Consider the following 18,697-nt stretch of genomic DNA (forward strand, 5'->3'; position numbering starts at 1 on the left):
AAAGGGTTACTTTGATGCCAAGCATGCTGTTTCACCCACACACGTGCGGGTGGGTGACAAGGTGAGAGTTTGCTTGCCCCAGAAGTCTGGGGTGTTTCCAGGTTTTCCTCACCGTTTGTGGTTACAAAACTTTTTCAAAATTCTGTGAAATTAAATGATGGGCGAATTTGGAACTTGAGTAGGATTGCTCCTTTGCGTATTAACTGTCTTTCTTTCCAGAAGAATTATCCAAGAGTGTGCCTGTGTTGCACAGAAGTCTTCGCACTAAGAAGATTCCAGCGTTGTTTTGTGACTTTGTTTTACACTAGTGCTCCTGTTCTTATGTTTCTTTCATTTGCTTCATGTAAAGGGGAAAGGTGTGTAATAACCAGCTTGTTATGTTCTACTTTGAAACCATGACCAGCATGTTCTTTATTACATTGTGTGCGCCAAGATTCCTTATTCTAGCGTGTTCATACTGTCTGACCTGTAATAGAACTCCCACATGTCAGTTGCTGTTTGCGCTGCATGGATAGGACGTTACTTCCTGTAGATGTTAACTTCAAATAAAGATCTTCTGCTGTCAACCTTCACTGCGTGCTAAGACCAGTGTAACTACACCTTGTCATGGGCAATTGCAGCTTTGTACACACAGATCATCTTCTGGTCCCACGCTGTGGTATTCTGCACCAAAACAACATGGCCGCCATTTGTGCAACCTGCCGCAAGAGTTGTGGCAACCGAGGAGGAAAGGCAGAAGGTTGTGAAAGGCATCAAATGTCTTCCACAAGATACTGTGCAGTGCACACTTCTCCCATCCAGCGGACTCCTGCTTCAACATCATAATTGCGGAGCGCTTGTTAATATGATCAGTCACTCAGGTGCCGCAACCTACGGGAATAATCATCCACTGCAAAGGAACATTTGAGTGACAAAGCAGTGAACGTGTGTTCGCATGTAGCTATGGATATGTGTATATGTGCGTGTATATATATATAAATATATGTATATATACTTATATACGCAAGTAAGGGTGCATGTCTGAAGCATTAACGTATGTATGTAGGCACAGTGTACGGTATACTTGCAAGACTGCATATATGAACGTCTGTATGCCTATATTTGCGAAAGCATGTAGATCTGTATATTTATATGAATGCACTCTTATTATATGCATGCATATATATGGTGTGCATTAATGCAATTAAACTTAAGATATGTACTTATACGGGAGGAGTTGATGCCATCCTTTGCACAAAAACTACTGTTTCCGTCCAGCTAGGTATGTGCCATTCCGGGGCGACTCGATAACTATGCGCATCAAATAATATCCATGCCTGCCATCTTTTCACGTATTATGGTGCACAAATCAGCCCACGTGGGCGCCCTTCACAAATCACCGAGGAAGCTATTTCTAGAGTTTACACCGTGACCCTAAGCGCTCCTGGGCACACCTAGTGTTAGCAGCCCAGAGCCCTCAAGCACACAGAATATAAATCATTTACTCGTGGTGATGCCACCGACTGGTAAAGGTGGAAGCCCAGGGGTTGACCCCAGACAGGCAGAAACCGTCGCTAGTCTTATCGTCGAACGTGACCCTTCACCTACTGCTGCTCGTCACAGCCAGCATGTCTGTGGCAACCATTTCACAAACCCACACAACTTTATTTTGCTGCAAATAAAAAATCAAATTGAGCAACACACTCGAAAAACAAAGGTGCAGCTGGAGGATAACTGGTGCCGGACTATGCTAAATAATTTTTGGAGTTGTACTGCTCATGTTGATGCGGCTGGTGAACCTCTTAAAGAAACAAGCACAGGCAAAGGCAAGAGGGTTCACTTTAATGTAGTAGTGCATGAAATTACAGTCATGTAGAAGTGTTGTCTGAGTGAGCTGCCTGCAAAAATGTTGTTTAGCACATTAAAGTGAGACGTACTGGCTCTGCCCATGCTCTTGGAGGTGGGGAGTAGAAGCAAGGGAGGATTGATTTATATATAAAATACATAAAGAAGATACAGAACGAGTGTGATAAACAGTGTGATGACGATTGGGTGCACTTTTTCAGATGTAAACAGTCCCTCATGCAATTCAATGGAAACACATCATAGAGGTCAGAATTATATACTAAACACCCCAAAGCATGAGATAAGAGAGTTTTGCTCCTGTGAGTCCAGCCAAAGCTTACTGTATACTTTAAAGAATCGGTAGCAAAAATTAATTCAGACAGTTGCGTTGTCAATCCAGACCTGAAGGGGCATGGCAATAGACAACAACAGAACCCTATGGCAATTAATGGCAAAGGAGTGCAGGTACATGTACTCAAAAGTGAACAGAGAATAGATAATGCAGTGGGCCTCACGATCATATATATGATCAATTTCTGAATAAAGTAATGTTCAAATTCTTCCTTCGTTATTTCATTTTTTTCTCATTTCCTTTGTTCTTTCATTCATTCCTTCTCTTCTTCCTATACTTGCACATTTGTAAGTTAATTTCTTCTAGTGGAGAAGTGTGGCTCAATGGTTAGAGCAGCAGACCCTGAAGCAGAGGTCTAGCCCGGGACCAGGGTTCAATTCCCTGCCTCGGCGGGTCTTGGGCTCAAAATTCCACGGGCTTGATAATTCTCGCCACGGTGCCTATTCTAATCATAGAGTGCAACTCTGGGCAATAGCTTGCTAAATCTCCACAACGGCCCCCACAATGCTAAGGATGCCTGGCCTCCACCTTGGCGGTGCCCAGGAGTGGACGCCTCACAGGGTAAGCCAGGACGGGTTCCACAGCGGTATTCGTACAAGCGCCTTGAGACCCTTGCGGGTGAGTAGTATCAATTTACATTACATTTACATTCTAATCTTCTTACTTTTCTTGTTGGTTTACTGGCAACCTTTGCTTTTTTTCCTCTCTTCCTTCTTTCATGTCCTTTCTCCTATCTTACCCTTGCTATTCCTTTCCTGTTTTCTTTACCCCTCCCACGCTCATTTCTTGTTTCGTTGCTTCTTCTCCTCCTCTCTTCCCCGTCCTACCTCTCTCTCTCACTCCTACCTTCCGTCCTCCTTTTTCCCCCTTTCTTTTCCCTTCGTTGATTGATCCATTAATTTTCCCTCCCCCTCTTGTCTGCCACTCTGCCCTTTCTTTGCCCATTTCACCTACATATTTTCACACTATTGCTCGTGAACGTCCTTTCCAAGACTGTTACCGAATTCCCAGCTACTGTGACACAGACAAGTCTTTAACAACGAGGCTGTGAGCATACCAGGCCGGTTCTGGCGGGCGGGCCATTGGGCCAGGCCCACCCAAACATGACCTTTGGCCCTCCCAGTCAGCAGAAGGGTTCATGAGGATAGCCAAACATTGTGATGCGTTTTCACTTTGTTTACATTAATTGTCAATCTGAGGAAGCGTTGCAACCTTTCTAAAAGAAAACACATGCTATTTGTTGATGTTTTGCACATGCATGGACATAACACTAAATAGAACTATGAATATAATTGTACAATTACTTTTCCCTCTGCTTTTACTATATTTAATAGTCAGGAATCTTTGCAGCTCTAGAGTCTGTTGAAAAGTGTTATCCATTTATATTTGCTTTTTGAATTAGGTACATATAAGGGCTAAAATAGCTGCTTTAGGTGGTTTTGCTAATTTTTTGTACCACCTGGGACATAAAATACCGGTGGTGCCAGTAGAAAATCGGCCAGGTGGCAACCCTAGTCTGCTTTCTAAAGCTGTACTTGACATATCTCGACTCTCTCAAGCAGTGTGACATGTCGAGAGCTCAACAACAACCATGCAGGGATCTGAAAGGGTCAATTGAGCAGGTAGCTTGGCACCACGAAAGAAAAACAGGGACTGCTCGGGGATAACATAAGCAGCAACAAAAACACACCCACAGCTATATTTATATCAATATCACTCATCTCCACATACATCATTATGCCTCAGTCTATTTTGGGTGTCTCAGAGGGAGCTCTGGTGTGAGTATTCATCTTAAGGGGTGCCCACAGTTCACAGCATGTCCCTGTGACCGCCATAAGTGATCCCTGCCTGCAGTGAAGAGAGGACCTGCGATGCCCCCCTGACTGCACACATGCCACAGACTTCAAAAGAAGAGAAGACCTTGTTGAGGGTGGGGAGGGGCCATGACTCGCAAGGGCGAAGGCTCAAGAGAGTTAGGACCCCCCCCCCCCCCAACAACCGTAATAAGGAGCATATGAGATACTCTGAGCATCTGCAATCATTCATGACATGGTATTTTTTCTTGGGCATTTGTATAACAAAATATACTTTACCGAAATCCGGACACAAGGTATCAAATTTGTGCAGCAAGGTGAAATCACAACGAAGCGATATGGGACTAGTATGACAGTTGTTTCCCTACCTGGAATAATTTCCACATGCAAGCTAGGAAGCAGGAAAAAACTGTTTTTCTCACGCCAGCTTTGCTGTACTGTGGTAATAAACGCAAATTTGATTTTGTTCTGTAGTGACACATGAGTATTTGTATGCATATAAAGAAGTAGACAGAATAAAAATAGCATGAAAATGCAAGCAAGAAATCATCATGGTCTCTTCGGGTAAGCTGCCATTCATAAAACTCAAAAATGTTCATGGCAACAGCTATTTGATTGGGGTTATGTATCTTTCGATTTTTAAGAGCGACAGAAAGGCTAACAAACGCCAAGCACAGCATCCACACTCACGTTAAAACCGTCCTTGGCTCCTGCTTAAAATCGGTCGCTAAAAAGGACTGCATAACGTCACGCTGCTTATTTCTGTCCTAGGACAGCTATAGGACTTACAGCATAAGGAGTACACGCTGCTTTACCAGGCTCAACCCTTAATTGGCACCAAAGGTGCTGTGGTTCGTATGGCCACCAGAGGTCAGCAGTGCCACACACTGTAAGCAGAAACCTGAATAGATTGGGCCGTAAGCGCGGAGCGGCCAGCAACTGCTTCAGCTAATAAATTCAATGTTACAGATCAGGGTTGTGTTAATGGGGCCGCGATGTGCACTTTGTGCGGTAAGTCAAAATGTGCGAGCCAGACCTTCAACAGATAGGGTTTTTTCTTCGATGACAGTTAAATTGCAAGGCAGAAACAGTAATTACCCAATTAGTCCATCTTTAGTACGTGATGCTCATGTACCCCTTGCGTACATTTTCTGGTTGCACAAAATGTGAACGTTATACAAGGCACGGGGACTTTATTTCAGGGTGCATTACTCCCTTATGCACAGGGTTACCAGCTAACAAGTCGCTCACACCCAAATAAGGACCACGGCATGTAAATAATGCATTAAGTCGTTCATACATGATAAAATACCCGTACAGATTGTATTGGTGGACTCTTTTGAGAATGCTGTGCTAATTACATATAGCACTTTATATAACAGTAAACACCTGCTACCTGCTCCTAAACTCAATTTTTGAACAGGAGACTGATTAATTGAACTGAGCAATTTGCGCAAGATCAATCAGTGTGTTTAAATGGAAATGTACTAAAGCATTTTATCATAGATACGGAATTGGGAAAACTCTGATGCATCTGGCATGCCGTCGACAGCATGAGTCCTACTCGCCCTCCTGCCCGTTTCCACATCACCACTGCCCACGGTGCATGGACGTGCATTGTTAATAGAAGCCTATCAAACAAACCCATCCTCCCCTGCATGAAGCTGACTGGCGGCGCTGGCCTTACCACGCGTGGCCGCGCCGAGGGAGAGTTGGAAACTTGTCTGCAGTGACAATAGGCGCGGATGCCAGTCATTATTGTGAGCAATTACCAAGAAGACGGAACCCAAAGCTTAAAAACTAAAAAAGGGAACGAACGCGTATTTTTCAAGGGTGGCAAAGCGCTCTGGACAGGTGAGGAAATTAATCATATGTGGAGGGACGCTGGCATGTTAGGTGTAAGTTTTGAACCAATTTCTCAGGGTTTAACTTGCACTCTGGAGGGGGAGGGGCCGGTGGGTGTGTGTTTCGGTAAACATAACATACAGAGTAAAACGTGATTCAGACTTGTCTAAAGATTTGTCATCTACCCCTCTCTGTCCCTCCCCAGAAGTAACCCATAGATTAATCAGACTGGCACAGCAGGGTACCTTAGGGTGACGCGCTGCATCCACATATTAGCCGACCCTCTTGTTGCAGGTCCTTGCTGGCCCTCGGCAGGGCGATGGAGCCAGTCTGAATCCCAGAAGAAGCAGAAACTTTCACCAGACCAACTAAACTCCTGAAACCAGGGGTAGCTCCTAGCTCCCGGCAGTGTCAAATCTCCCAAACCAAGCCCCGGGCACTGGAGGGAAGAAGCGGTGAGAAGAAGGGGGCAGCAGGTCCGGGCGGGCAGCTCCAGCCGCGGGGAGCAGCGCGCGGCCGAGTCGCTGTCCTTGGTGCCAGCAGAGCTGCTGCAGGGCGGGCTGAGCGGCGCTTATAGCAGCGGGAGCGACGGAGGAAGCTTCAGCCGCCGGAGCCTCCTCCGCCTCCTGCCCCCGCTCCGCCCCAGCCCTGATGGGATGGGAGGAAGCGCAGCCAGAGAGGGCGGTAATTGGCCAGCAGAGCCCGGCCCTCGTCCAATGGTTTCCTCTGAGTCCGCACGGGTGTCTGCTGCTTCTCTGCTTGTCCCAGGCGGGCCGGTGGTCTGCACTGAAGTCGCGCATGTTGTGTCTGTCTGCTCGCGTTTCCCCTCTCAGGTGTCGGTCATTGTACTTGAGGCGGAGCACGGCAAGTGTTTCAGCCCAAACACACAGAAACAGACGCATTTCCATGAAAAGAAGTACCCGAATAACGTGTTGCGCAGGAGGAGAATTATTCACATCTATAAACATTCTCATTTTTTTGTGTGAACATATCACTGTTTTCACTTTTGTATCTTGACTTGTCTTGAGAAAAAGAGATAAATACACATTGTTTTTGACGCTCTCCCTGCTCAGAGAAGATTGACTAGTGGTAGGGTACCACTTGGTGAAAAGTCTACGATTTTTACACTGTTCAGGCAGAGAACCGCTCAAGTTAAGTCAAGCAGAAATTCTCTTGGAATAAATATAAAGAAACCAACTACTTCAAGCGTCCACTCAAACCATCCATATGTGTCTATCAGTCTTACACATTCCTCAAATATGTGAACCCTGAGAAACAATTGTCGTGATATCCAACCGCACATATATCTATTCCTTAAAAAAAAATCGATTTTATTGATACTCATAAAACACATTAAAAAAGATTGTTTTATGATTTTTTTAGTTCAATACAGTGTCACAACTGTATTTACATACAATCGTATTACACACATATACTATATGTAAAAATTATTTGAGAGACAACAAACATGTGAAACGTTAAAAACATCATAAAACCGGTTATCCCAATAGGAATCAATCATTCATGAGAAAGGATGTCCGCCATTCAATAGTTATGTGACACCCCGACGGTTCCTTGAGTATAACTCTCAACCAACAGGGCGTCGACATGTTACGGTGGTACTTAAACAATTATTCAACCACCTTCTTCAGGACAATGTAATAAATAGTCTCTCTTAAAGTTGACATCAGTTCATTAAACCTATTTGAAAACACACAAAAACCTTCTGTAGATAAAAAATGAAAAGCAGCACTTTATATGTAAGACTTGCTCAACCCTTTCTAATTCGGCTTTGTGCTTGTCCCGGGATGAACCGAGAGTTGTGTAGTCTTTGGCGCTCGCCACTGGACTTGTCTTAATTCTAAGGCATCAAGCATTGAAATTTGAAGTAGTAGAAATGTAGAACGCATGGCACAAATCCTAAAAAAAGAAGTGGAGCGACTAACCAAGTTAGGCAGTATGCAACTGACATCATTGCACATGACATCTCAGTGCAGGCGCGCAAGGCTCATTGGGCTGAAAGGGCTTCACCCCCCTCTCGTCGTGTGCGGCGCCCAGTGTTATGACAGCTTCCCGGGCACACTCACAGTGGCACCTGAGTACTTCGCAGGTCTTTAAAATAACATTTACATGCTAACAAGGCTTTTATTTTTTTACCCCTTCTTAGAGCCTCTGCATCTCCACTCTGACTATCGCTAGAAGAATTATTCCTCCCCAAAATTTTTAGTAGCCCCCCAGAATGTGGCTCTAGTTGTGCCTCTGTCTCAGCGTGACATCCTGGTGCAGAGTCACGGAAAGTGTCATCACTGGAAGTGACATCACAAGAAGTGACATCAGTTCTTAACACCTCACACATATGTTTCGCAGGTCTATCAGGAGTACTTTTGAGCTCATTAAGAGATTTAACAAATTAGATTTCACATCGGGCTTTTGCCAAAAAATTGACGCATCCCCAATGCAAAATATGAGCCTCAACCTATACATTTATTTTGTAAAAACACTACACGAAAGAAAATGGCAACAATGAGAAATGTGGCAGTAAATCTATTCTGCTTAATTGGTTGCAAAGTCCACATTTTTAAATATCTTAATGCTATAAAAATATAATAATTCTATTTAAAATGTTATTTGTGTAAATACTGGGACAGACCAGCACATTTGACATTCCTACAATGCATGCATATCCCTTACATACAGGGATTAAAGAAAGCAAAAAGCACTCGTCTCTTAAGTATTTGTGAAGAGATAACAAGCTGCGAGCCTTTGCTCCCCCACCCTTGCATCTAGGAGTGATGCTCAGATATCTCCCAGTCAGGCTAGTAGAACAAAAGGTGGCCTGATGGCCCCTTAAATTCACCGTTTGTTATGGGCCCAGCTGGAGTCTGAAATACGAAAGCCCCCTCGGCTGCCTGCAAGTTGCTGCTCTGAAAGAAAGTAGACAATGTGCAGGCGCTGCTGAATGCGTCCCACTTCCTGGAAATAACACCGGGACAAGTTCAGCATATTTTAGTGGAGTCCAGCTTCTTGCAGGGTGGACGGCGACCACCCTGTGAAAATAGTGGGTGGATGCCGTGTACTAGTGTGAATCCCCGTTTTGTGACCTGGTAGAATACCTTAGGTCTAAAAACAATAAAAACAATGACCGTCTCGATCAAGAAATCAGTATAGTTCCGGTCTGCAAAATGCAGACCTTGAGGGAGGTAGAAATCTGGCATAGATTAGCCTTCTATGGAAGGAGAAAGGGACTCTCTTTTGCAGAAAGAAGTCACCAGGCATAGCCAGCATATGTAAGAGCAGTGGGGTGGTGGGGAGTCAAAATATAACTGGATGGGTAAAATGAAATAAAAAATAAATAAAGTCACTTCCCTGGCACTAGCCACATCGCCATCTCTGCAAGCGCAAGGTGAGTGGGTTTATTATTTAATTTTACACATCCCGTTGTCTGTCGACTCCCCCCGCCCCACCAGGGCCCACCCTGCCCTACCGCTTTTACCTGTGCCGGCCACACTTGGAAGTCACACTGTTTTATAGGGTTCTTAACAAAAGTTTTCATACATTCAATACAGTAATACATATATCCCAAGCTTTGAACTAATTAGAATAAGACAAAATAAACACATCACAAGAATATATATTTGTTGTGGCCTCTTTTTTTTTTTACATTTTTCTTTTGTCCTCATATATCTTTAAATATGCTTTAAATTCAAGGATGGGAATTTTCCTCCAATCACAGGTAGCAGGATGTTTAAAGGGGGCTTCCGGTCACTCCTTACAGAGAGATGAAATGTCCTAAGACTCTGGAAGAGCTTCCCTTCGGCTTTATTGTGAGAGGGCCAACCCCAATCTTGATTCTTGAGAGGTGCTTGCGCCACTAGTATCCCCATTCCTTGGGGTTTATTCATAGCACATTTTGTAATCATTGGACCAAACAACACTAAATAAATCCACTCCCGTGCCCACCCCCAAACCCAAAATTTATGTATAGGAAACCCATGTCCTTGTAGTTGAAATGCTATTTTACCATAACTAGTGTCAGACCCCTGAAACCGGAATTTCGATCTAAGTCCCGGAACTCCTCTCTACCCAGCTATCCCAAATTTACCAAATGACAGTTTCATTCCACTTTGTACCAGCTTTGTCCAATTTAGCTACCTTTTGGATAGAATGTATTCATTCATCTTCTGTCGGAGGACATGCTAGAATCCATTTAATGCACAATTCTCTTCGTGCCAGAAATATCAGAGTGAAAAACAATGATCTATGTTTTTTAGGTAGAACCCCTCCCCAGTTAAATCCCTTGGCAGGATCCCAAATATTATAGCCACCATTGTTAATTTTATTTCAAAACCCATAATGTTTGAGATAGTCTTACCTATTTTCTGCCAAAACAAGTATATTACCGGGCAACTCCAAAACATGTGCACCTAATTTGCTTTTCCTTCACCACATTTTGGTTTCTTCTTAATTTCTTGACTTCCCATTTTCGATAGTTCCTTGGGTGCCCAGTAGGCATTATTTACTGTGAAGAGGTGATTTTTTTTAATGGTGCAGCATTCACATATGACCATAAAAAGACATAGATACTTGCCCGATTATATCGAGATCCTCGTATGGCATGGCCTTCTTCCAAGACTCATAGCATGAGACCTGCGTGTCTTCTCCATTTTGGGCTAATAGCCAGTACCACTCTGCTACTTCTTTAAGCTTTGTTTTATAGCTGCAATTTTTTGATGAAAGTCCCAAATTCCCTTGTAACTCTTCACCCATAGATCTTGCCCAGCTGCTCAGATAGTATTTGAACTTCGAAACGGAGTCCTCACACACCACCGAAAAATGGGACCAGGAAATCAGTTTTGCTTAAAAAATCAGCTGTCCCCAGGTTGTAATACCGCACGTGCGGAGGGGGTTACGAGAATGTCTTCCAGACATAAGGGTGTTCCGGGGGAATCCCAGACAGGGGCTGCCTCATTGTAGTATGGAATTTTTAGAAGACATCTAACGTGGTACCAAAGCTTTATGGCAGAGACAAGCATCTTTAATTGAACCTTTTTGAAGTATTTTGGTTGTCCAAATTTGAGTAAAAAACACTCCGCTTGTTAGGAAATCTCTGCAGTAAGGGCCTTATAGAGTGGAGAGAATTTGCTTTCCAATAATAGCTGTCAATTTTTTTTTACGTGGAAAGCGCAAAAGTATAAAAATAGGTCAGGGGTTGCTATACCGCCGTAAGCTTTTTTCTTCCTAATTTTTTTCAGGGAAATTCTCAGATTTTTGTTTCCCCAAATAAAACTTGAAAAAAGTCCCTGCACCTTTTTAAACCTTGCTTTTGAAAAGTCTAGGGGAATATAGTTAAACAAAAAGGTGTATTTTGGCAAGATCGACCTTTTCAACAAGTTTGATTTACATAATAGTGAAAGTGAGAGTCCACCCCATGATTGCAGCTGCGATATAACTTTTTTGTGACTTTTTAAAAATTAACCATTGTAATTCTTTCAATAGTATGGACTATTTGAATACCCAGATATCTGATTTCTTTTTTTTATACGTACTCCTATAATTAATATTCCATTTCATTAATTCCGTTTTTTGTTGGTTAATACTGTACTCAGAAACCTTGCCAAAATTCTCTAATTTAGACCATATCTCTGGAAGAGGTCTTTTTAGATCGTTGGTGTAAATTATGAGATTGTCTGCGTATAGCCCGATTTCTTTTACCCAGCCGTTACAACTGAAAGGGATGATGCTTTGGCACTCTCTCAAAATACATGCTAGGGGTTCAATATAGATTTTAAAAAGTAAAGGGGACAGGGGGACACCCCTGCCTAGTACCCCTGCCTAGTACCCCTACCTATTTGAATTGACCTTGTTAATTTCCCATTAATTACGATTTTTCCCGTAGGGTTTTTGAAAATGGCTTTAATTGCCAACAGTAGATTTTCGCCTAAGTCAAGATGTTGAATTACTTTAAACAGGAAAACCCAGCTGACCCGGTTGAACGCTTTGGCAGCATCGAATGTCATTGCTGCCAAAGGAATTTTATAGGTCTGTGCCATGTCTATCGCTGCAATTAAGTCATGCGTCAATTCACTAAGTTGTCTCTCTTTCATGAACCATTTTTGGTTTGGGTGTATAAGGCTACCCAATACTTTATTCAGGCGTTTAGTGATTATCTGGGAATAAATCTTATGATCGTAATTTAAGAGTGAAATGGGTCTATAGGACTCACAGAGTCTAGTTTTTTTTCTGGTTTTAGTAACATTGTTATTGTGGCCTCATCCCATGAGGCCGGGAAGCTCAGACCTTCAATGAAGCAGGAATTGAAAAGCTGAAGGAGGAAAGGAGCCAGTTCGTCCCTTAGACTGATATAAACTTCCTTGGGGATTGAGTCTGGGCCAGTTGCTTTCCCCCTTGTTAGAGAGCTGATCGATTGAATTATATCTTCTTTAGATATGGGAAGGTTTAGTAGTTGTTCTTTTTGCTCACTATGTAGGGAGGGAAGGACTATGCCTTACAGGAAGTCCTCCATTCTAGCTTCCTCAAGAGGTGTCTCATCAGTGTATAATTCTGAAAGAACTGGACGAAGGCCTCTTCTATTTCAGAATCCTCGGAAATGATGTTACCAGTACTCAAACATCGGTGGTCCCTAATCCAGTTTCTTATTTGGTCTACCTTGGTTTTCCACACCAAGAGTTTACTACAACCCTCACCGTACTCATGATGTGATAATTTACTGGCATCCCACTTTTTTTAATGCGATTTTATGTTTTTCAATTTTTATTTCTCTAAGAAAGATAGAATTCCCCTGATCATGTTCTAGCTGTCCCTGCAACTTCTGAATATCTGCTTCTAACGTTTTGGATTCCTCTTTCGTCTTCTTGGCCTGGAGGAACGATATAGCTGTTAAAAATTCTTTGTCTCCCCTTTCACTTTTCAATTACTTAACTATCCTGCAGTAATACTCAGTTAATTGTCCATCTCCGCAGGGGAGAGCTTACTCCCGCTTCCTGTTCTAGTATAACTGCCGAATGATCAGAAAGGTGTTCCGGGACATGTCTGATTGAATTGATGTTTCTGCTTAAAGCAAAGTGGTTAAGAAGAAATCTATTCTGGAGCAATGTCCACACTTTTTATTATAAAATGTGAATTTGCCCCGATTGTCTTATGTATTTAGACTTCTCTCTCCATATGCCCATTAGCCCGATGTCTGACATTAATTGTCTCAAGGCCGTTCTCATTTTTTGAGTATTGGAACCTTGATGTAGAGTCTTGCTTTGGATCAAGGACCATATTGAAATCCCCCCAATTATGATCTGATCATTTACATTTACTAGATGGTGAAGTAGAGTCTATAGGGTGGCTGGGTCGTCTATGTGTGGCCCATAGTAACTTACAAAGGATATCCACATATCATTTATCTTAACTCTGGCAATGACCCACCTCCCCCGAGGATCAACCAAGCATTCCCCTGCCATAGCCTGGGCCGATTTTTTTATTAAGATGGCAACATCTTTTACTGTGCAAGGTTGTGTTGTACAGACACAGTTTCAATCCACTTTTGCTGTTTTACAACCCCCTCCCACTCCTCTTTGAGTAAATGTGATTCTTGAACGAAAATAACATTACACTCTGACAATTTTAAATATTCTAGTATTCTTCTCCTTCTAGAGGGAACCCTTAATCCGTTGACATTCCAAGACATGGTTCATATTTTATTTATTTTTCCCTTATTCATGGGGGCCGGCCCAGGGCATACTGAAGACCCTACCATCATTTATATTTTACCAAAGGCCTCCAATGCCTGCATACTCTTGACAATAAAAGAATAAATGAGGACATTTAAAAAAAAATTCCACTTGTTCCCCCACCCTGTGCATGATATTTTTGATTTTAGCTTTTTATGTGAGAAAGGGTGAACCCTCCCTTACTTCTAGTAGAGGTGAGATTGTGTAGCTCTAGTTTTTTTTGGCTCTCTCTCTGAACTGGCACGAAACACATAAGCACCTAAATCTGTTCACTTGGATGTGCTCTTTATTTTCTCAATTAATGCATTGCTGTGGCTTCTTGCTATATTATGCATTCTCCCCCCAGTCTTGATGTTTCCTGCTGCTCATCCAGTGAGTGAGGTCATTGTATAGTTGGAATGTTGAGAGTGTTTCTGCTTGGATGAGTGCATAATTGGAGTGAGAGGGGCGAGCAGCAGGATGCAGCTCCTGGTGGGGTTTTAGCTGTAACCTACAACTAAGCTAATTAACTTACATCTATATAGCGTACAAGGACCCATCTTCAGTGTATCCTGTTTATAACAACATTCAGTAGATTTCTCATAATTATACCACATGAAGTTTCCCATGAGCAAGTAATCTACGCACAGAATAGAAATCGACACATAGAACCAGGCTTCTCTGGAACAGCTGAGGTTTACCTTGAATCAGTACACATCATTCAGAGCATACTGTGAAAGTCGTCGTCTGTCTCAGCAAGGTACATAGGACTTATATTCTAGTGGGACATGAAAAAACAAACCTACTTATGTGATACAATGAAATGTCATAGAAAAAGATGACTTCCCTGGCCTACTTTGCCGAAAGTAAGCTCAAGTGGGAGTTTCTATTACAATTAAGCATTAATTAGGAAAACAGATTTTTCAGCATCAAGCTCAAAATCTTTGAATGTGTCACTCATGAAGAGATTTCTAGCACTGTTACGTAAGAAACAAATGAGGGGCCCAATTCACAAAGGTAAACTTAGACATTTGGTCTAAACTGAGACCAAATTCTAGGTTTACGACTTTGGGAATTCAGAAAGGGCATTTATGAGTACTATCTTTATGTTCGCACTCGGTCTGGAACTCCACCCCGAGTGTGGACATAAAGATAGTATACGTAAATGCCCTTTGTGTATTCCCAAATTTGCAAACTTAGACATTTGTTCTAAGTTTAGACCAAATGTCTAAGTTTACCTTTGTGAATCGGGCCCAAGGTATTTTATATTTGAAAGGTGAGAGTCTCTAGCTAGACAAGAGAATGAATCAATTATCAGTAGCAGATATTTCCTTTTGTGGACGTTTTTGAATAATATTTAGACAATTAGGAAGACATGGTGCACTTCTGGTGTGATCTGGAATGGCATTTCATAATTTGTGGAGCATTTCCAGTCAAGGATTTGGCTATGGTAGCTCTTTTTTGGGTGTGGCATGACAGCACAGCAGCCGCCAGACCTTACATGATCAACAGCAAGAGTTTTAAGAAGTACTACTGGGAGAGTGGCTTTGGCTCCAGACACATTTTGGTCCATGATTTTTAAGAATGGATTGATATTACACCATGTGTGAGATGGATTCTCACATATTACTATGGTAAGCAAGAATTTTTGGTGGTGGAAATCTGCTCTGATACATCGTGGGGGTAGAAGGTATGCAGTTTGACAATCCTTTTTAACCGCCCTTAGGTGAGTTGTATATTGTGTTGCCAACTCTAATTTTATACATGTGCACAATATTATAACTGTTTGCCTGATGGATGGCTGCCTTTTTGGAAAGCATAAGAGCTATACAGTAGGCCTGAGTTGGTTATGCTGGCATGCTAACAATTAAGGAATTGCGGCTGATTGGTTAATTGGAAAAAGGTACATCAGCTACCATACTCTGATTAGTTTATTATGAACTATATTTATTTGTGAAAAGCATATTTTAAAGCTAATAGGCATTTATGGATGGATTGCTATTATCCTCTGTTAAAGTCGCTAGATAAGTATTTTGTTACAAGATATCACAGATTTTAATAATAAGCAAGGTGTGCACCCTCTGACATACCATTTTGATAGAACATTTGCACTGTCTTAATCGTTGTTAACCCTTCTTGCAAAGGTTTGTATATTGTTTTTCCCACTGTAATTAGGTACATATTTGCAACTTTATGTCTGACTGGTCGTTGTCTTGTAGGAAAGCTTACATTCAATTCAGTCTCTGATGGTGACAACAGGGACGGCTCCTCCATTAGGACGGAGGAGCGTCGCCCCACTGCTTTCTCGCAGTGCAAGATACAGAAACTTTAAATCATCAAGGTTCCGTCACAGTCTGCCCGTTCATTAATTCACCCGAACAGGCGGGGAATTAATGCCGCGTGGGCGGAGCAGCAGCTGCATGATGGAGCCATGCCATCATGAGCACACGCCGGCCTTGGCTCATGACGGCCTGGTTCCGTCATAAGCACGGAACGGCTTAAAGCCAAAAGGCATTGATGGCTGGATTGTTATTGTACTCTGGCAACTTCTGTAGGTAGTTATTTTGGTACATGGAATCCACCATATTGCAGTAGTAGACAAAGGTTTTGGAGTTGCCTACCTTACTCTTTTTTTTTTAGTTTAGGAAAGATTTATTGGAATGATTTAATCAAAAAGCTAAATGTTATAACACATGTCTAATATCCGAGAAGAAGGATAATATAACATAGTAATGCAGAGTAATACAATCAAAGCATTAACCAATATATTTCAAATATAAAAAACACTGCATTTTACATTCTACGGACAGAAGAGTGAAAGAAAAATGTAATGAAAAGTAGTGCCATAATAAAACTGCATTTTATATTTTGCATTAAGAGAGGAAAAAAGATACAAAAAAGAAAAGGAGGAAGGAAAAGGAGATAAAAAGCAAGTAGTAAACGTAGTAATACAAAAAATCAAATATGCCAGAAGTAGGCATTATGTAGAATGATAACAGCAAATAATAACTTTTTAATGTTATAAACTATAAATGAAAAGTTCAGGGCGGTTGGAAATTAGGATTGCTGTCCCACATCTGTGCAGGGGGAGTAGATAAATGCGTGGTAAGAGGTGACCAAGCAAATATCCTTCTGAAGAAGTTGAAGTGTAGATGATGCAGATGCTCTGTCAAGTCTGTGGTGGTGGCAGAGTAAATCCCACCATAAATTAAAGATTACATGGGTATAGTCTTTCCAGTTAGACGTAATGATTTGAAAAGCATCAGCAATAAGTAAATCCACAAATGTGTCCAATTTATGAGCACCAATCCAAGTAGATGAGGAACTGCCCAAAAAAGTAGATATGATGTCAAAATGGAAATCAACAGAACATATTGTTGACATTATTATACAGAACCTCTTCCGGAAGAGATAATATGAGGGCACGGAAAAAATGAATGCAAAAACGTGCCAGGTGTGTTTGCACAGATCCAACATGAGTTTTACAAGCTATTTTTACAAATAGAGATAGGGATTAAGAACAATCTATGATAAAAATAGTATAAAGTTTGTGTAGTGCTAGCTTTGCATGAAGTGTGATGTATTTTTTGACACATGAAATTCAAGGTTTGAGTAGAAAGAGACTGTTGTAATTCTGATTCCCATAAAAGTTCTATTTTGCAATTTGGACGATTTGGTAAAGAATAGTGAAGATATTTATATATATAAGAAGCCTTAACGGGTGGGGAAGTATTAACTGAGCTGGAAACAGATCGGGTGTAGAGCACGGAGGTTATGAAAGAAAATATATTTGTTGTGTGAGGAAATTTCTTATTGATTCATATTTAGAGTGAAGGCAGTTGAAAGGCCAAATTTGGGGGCCGATTAGGATGGCGGACGGATTGCCCCCGCCATGCTGGTGGTAGCCACCGCCGGCCCAGCGGGGGCAATCCATCCGCCATCCTCACAGAAATGACTCCCCCGCCACATTAGGATGGCGGGGGAGTCCGCGGCGGATGGCAAGACCGTCTGCCGCTTTTCCGCCGGTCGCCTTTGCGACCGGAGTGAAAAAGTGCTTACATATGGTGGTGGTGTCCGCGAGACACCGCCAACCATATTATGATGCCGGCGGTCCTATGCCTTTCCATGGCGGCATTGCCGCCATGGAAAGGAATACAGTTTTTGCTTTGGGGACCTGTTGCGGGCCCCCAGGGTGAAGGGGGGTGGGGGGTGCACATGGGGGTACCTATGGTACTCCTCTGCATTTCAAAGTACAACATGACAGGCACCGCGTGGGGCCTGCCATGTTGTGCTTTGAAATGCACAAGATGCATTTTTAGCATTGCGGTGGGCGGTGCTTTCAGCACCGCCCACCGCAATGTTAAAAATGCGGGATGCTCCTGCCACTGTGGCGGGTGCATCCTAATTCAACGCACGGGACCTCCGCCCCTGTGGCGGACGGTCCCTTCCTACGACAGGATGGCGGACAGACAAAGTCCGTCCGCCATCCTAATCGGCCCCATAGTTTGTAGATCAAGCAAGGCATGTGTCTTGTAATAAATGTTTGACCTGAATTATTACTTTTGCAACCCAATCTTTCCAAAAATAGTGTAATTTGATATCCTAATACATTGATGTGTGCCATAGGGAGGATTCTGGGAAAGTATAGAGGGGTGTGAGAGACTTGGTGAGGATCAGAAATAGATTGGAAATAAAAGGAATGATGGTGGGTGATACAAAAGAACGTGGAGGATGGGGAAGATAAGCCAAGGACTGGAAAGGAAAAGGGAAAATCAAAGAATCTTCTAAGAGACGCCAAACCGACTAAGGTGTTTCACAAGATGAATGAATGTGAGAAAAAACTTGTTTAATCAAGAAGGACGAATGATACTGTCGCACATTAGGAATGTTGATACCGCCCTTATCTTTGGCTTTGCACAAAAAGGATAAAGAAATATGTGGTTTCTGTCCATTCCATAAAAATTTACGAAGGAAACCATTAAGGGACTAAAAAAAAATTCAAAGGGATTTTGAGTGGTAGCATAGATAGATAAAAGTTAATGACAGAGAGCATCCTCATCTTTATTGTTTCTATACGTGACCTACCAAGATAAATACAGAGGAGACCAGTTCTGTGACATAGAAGTATTTTTTGAAGGGCATCA

At 42.3% G+C, this 18,697-nt stretch overlaps 1 protein-coding gene across 1 annotated transcript in view; it reads right to left on the minus strand.

Annotated features, from left to right (window-relative positions):
- LOC147728368 (bifunctional heparan sulfate N-deacetylase/N-sulfotransferase 3) overlaps nucleotides 1-6,344 on the minus strand; it is a 554,824-nt gene extending 548,480 nt beyond the window's left edge. The window contains exon 1 of the mRNA XM_086963275.1: nucleotides 6,081-6,344. The gene's annotated coding sequence lies outside the window, so the exon portion shown is untranslated. The remainder of the gene's footprint in view (nucleotides 1-6,080) is intronic.
- Nucleotides 6,345-18,697: the final 12,353 nt, after the last annotated feature.

The sequence above is a fragment of the Lissotriton vulgaris genome, chromosome 3_1 (genome assembly GCF_964263255.1).
Source record: "Lissotriton vulgaris chromosome 3_1, aLisVul1.2, whole genome shotgun sequence".
Classification (NCBI taxonomy): domain Eukaryota; kingdom Metazoa; phylum Chordata; class Amphibia; order Caudata; family Salamandridae; genus Lissotriton; species Lissotriton vulgaris.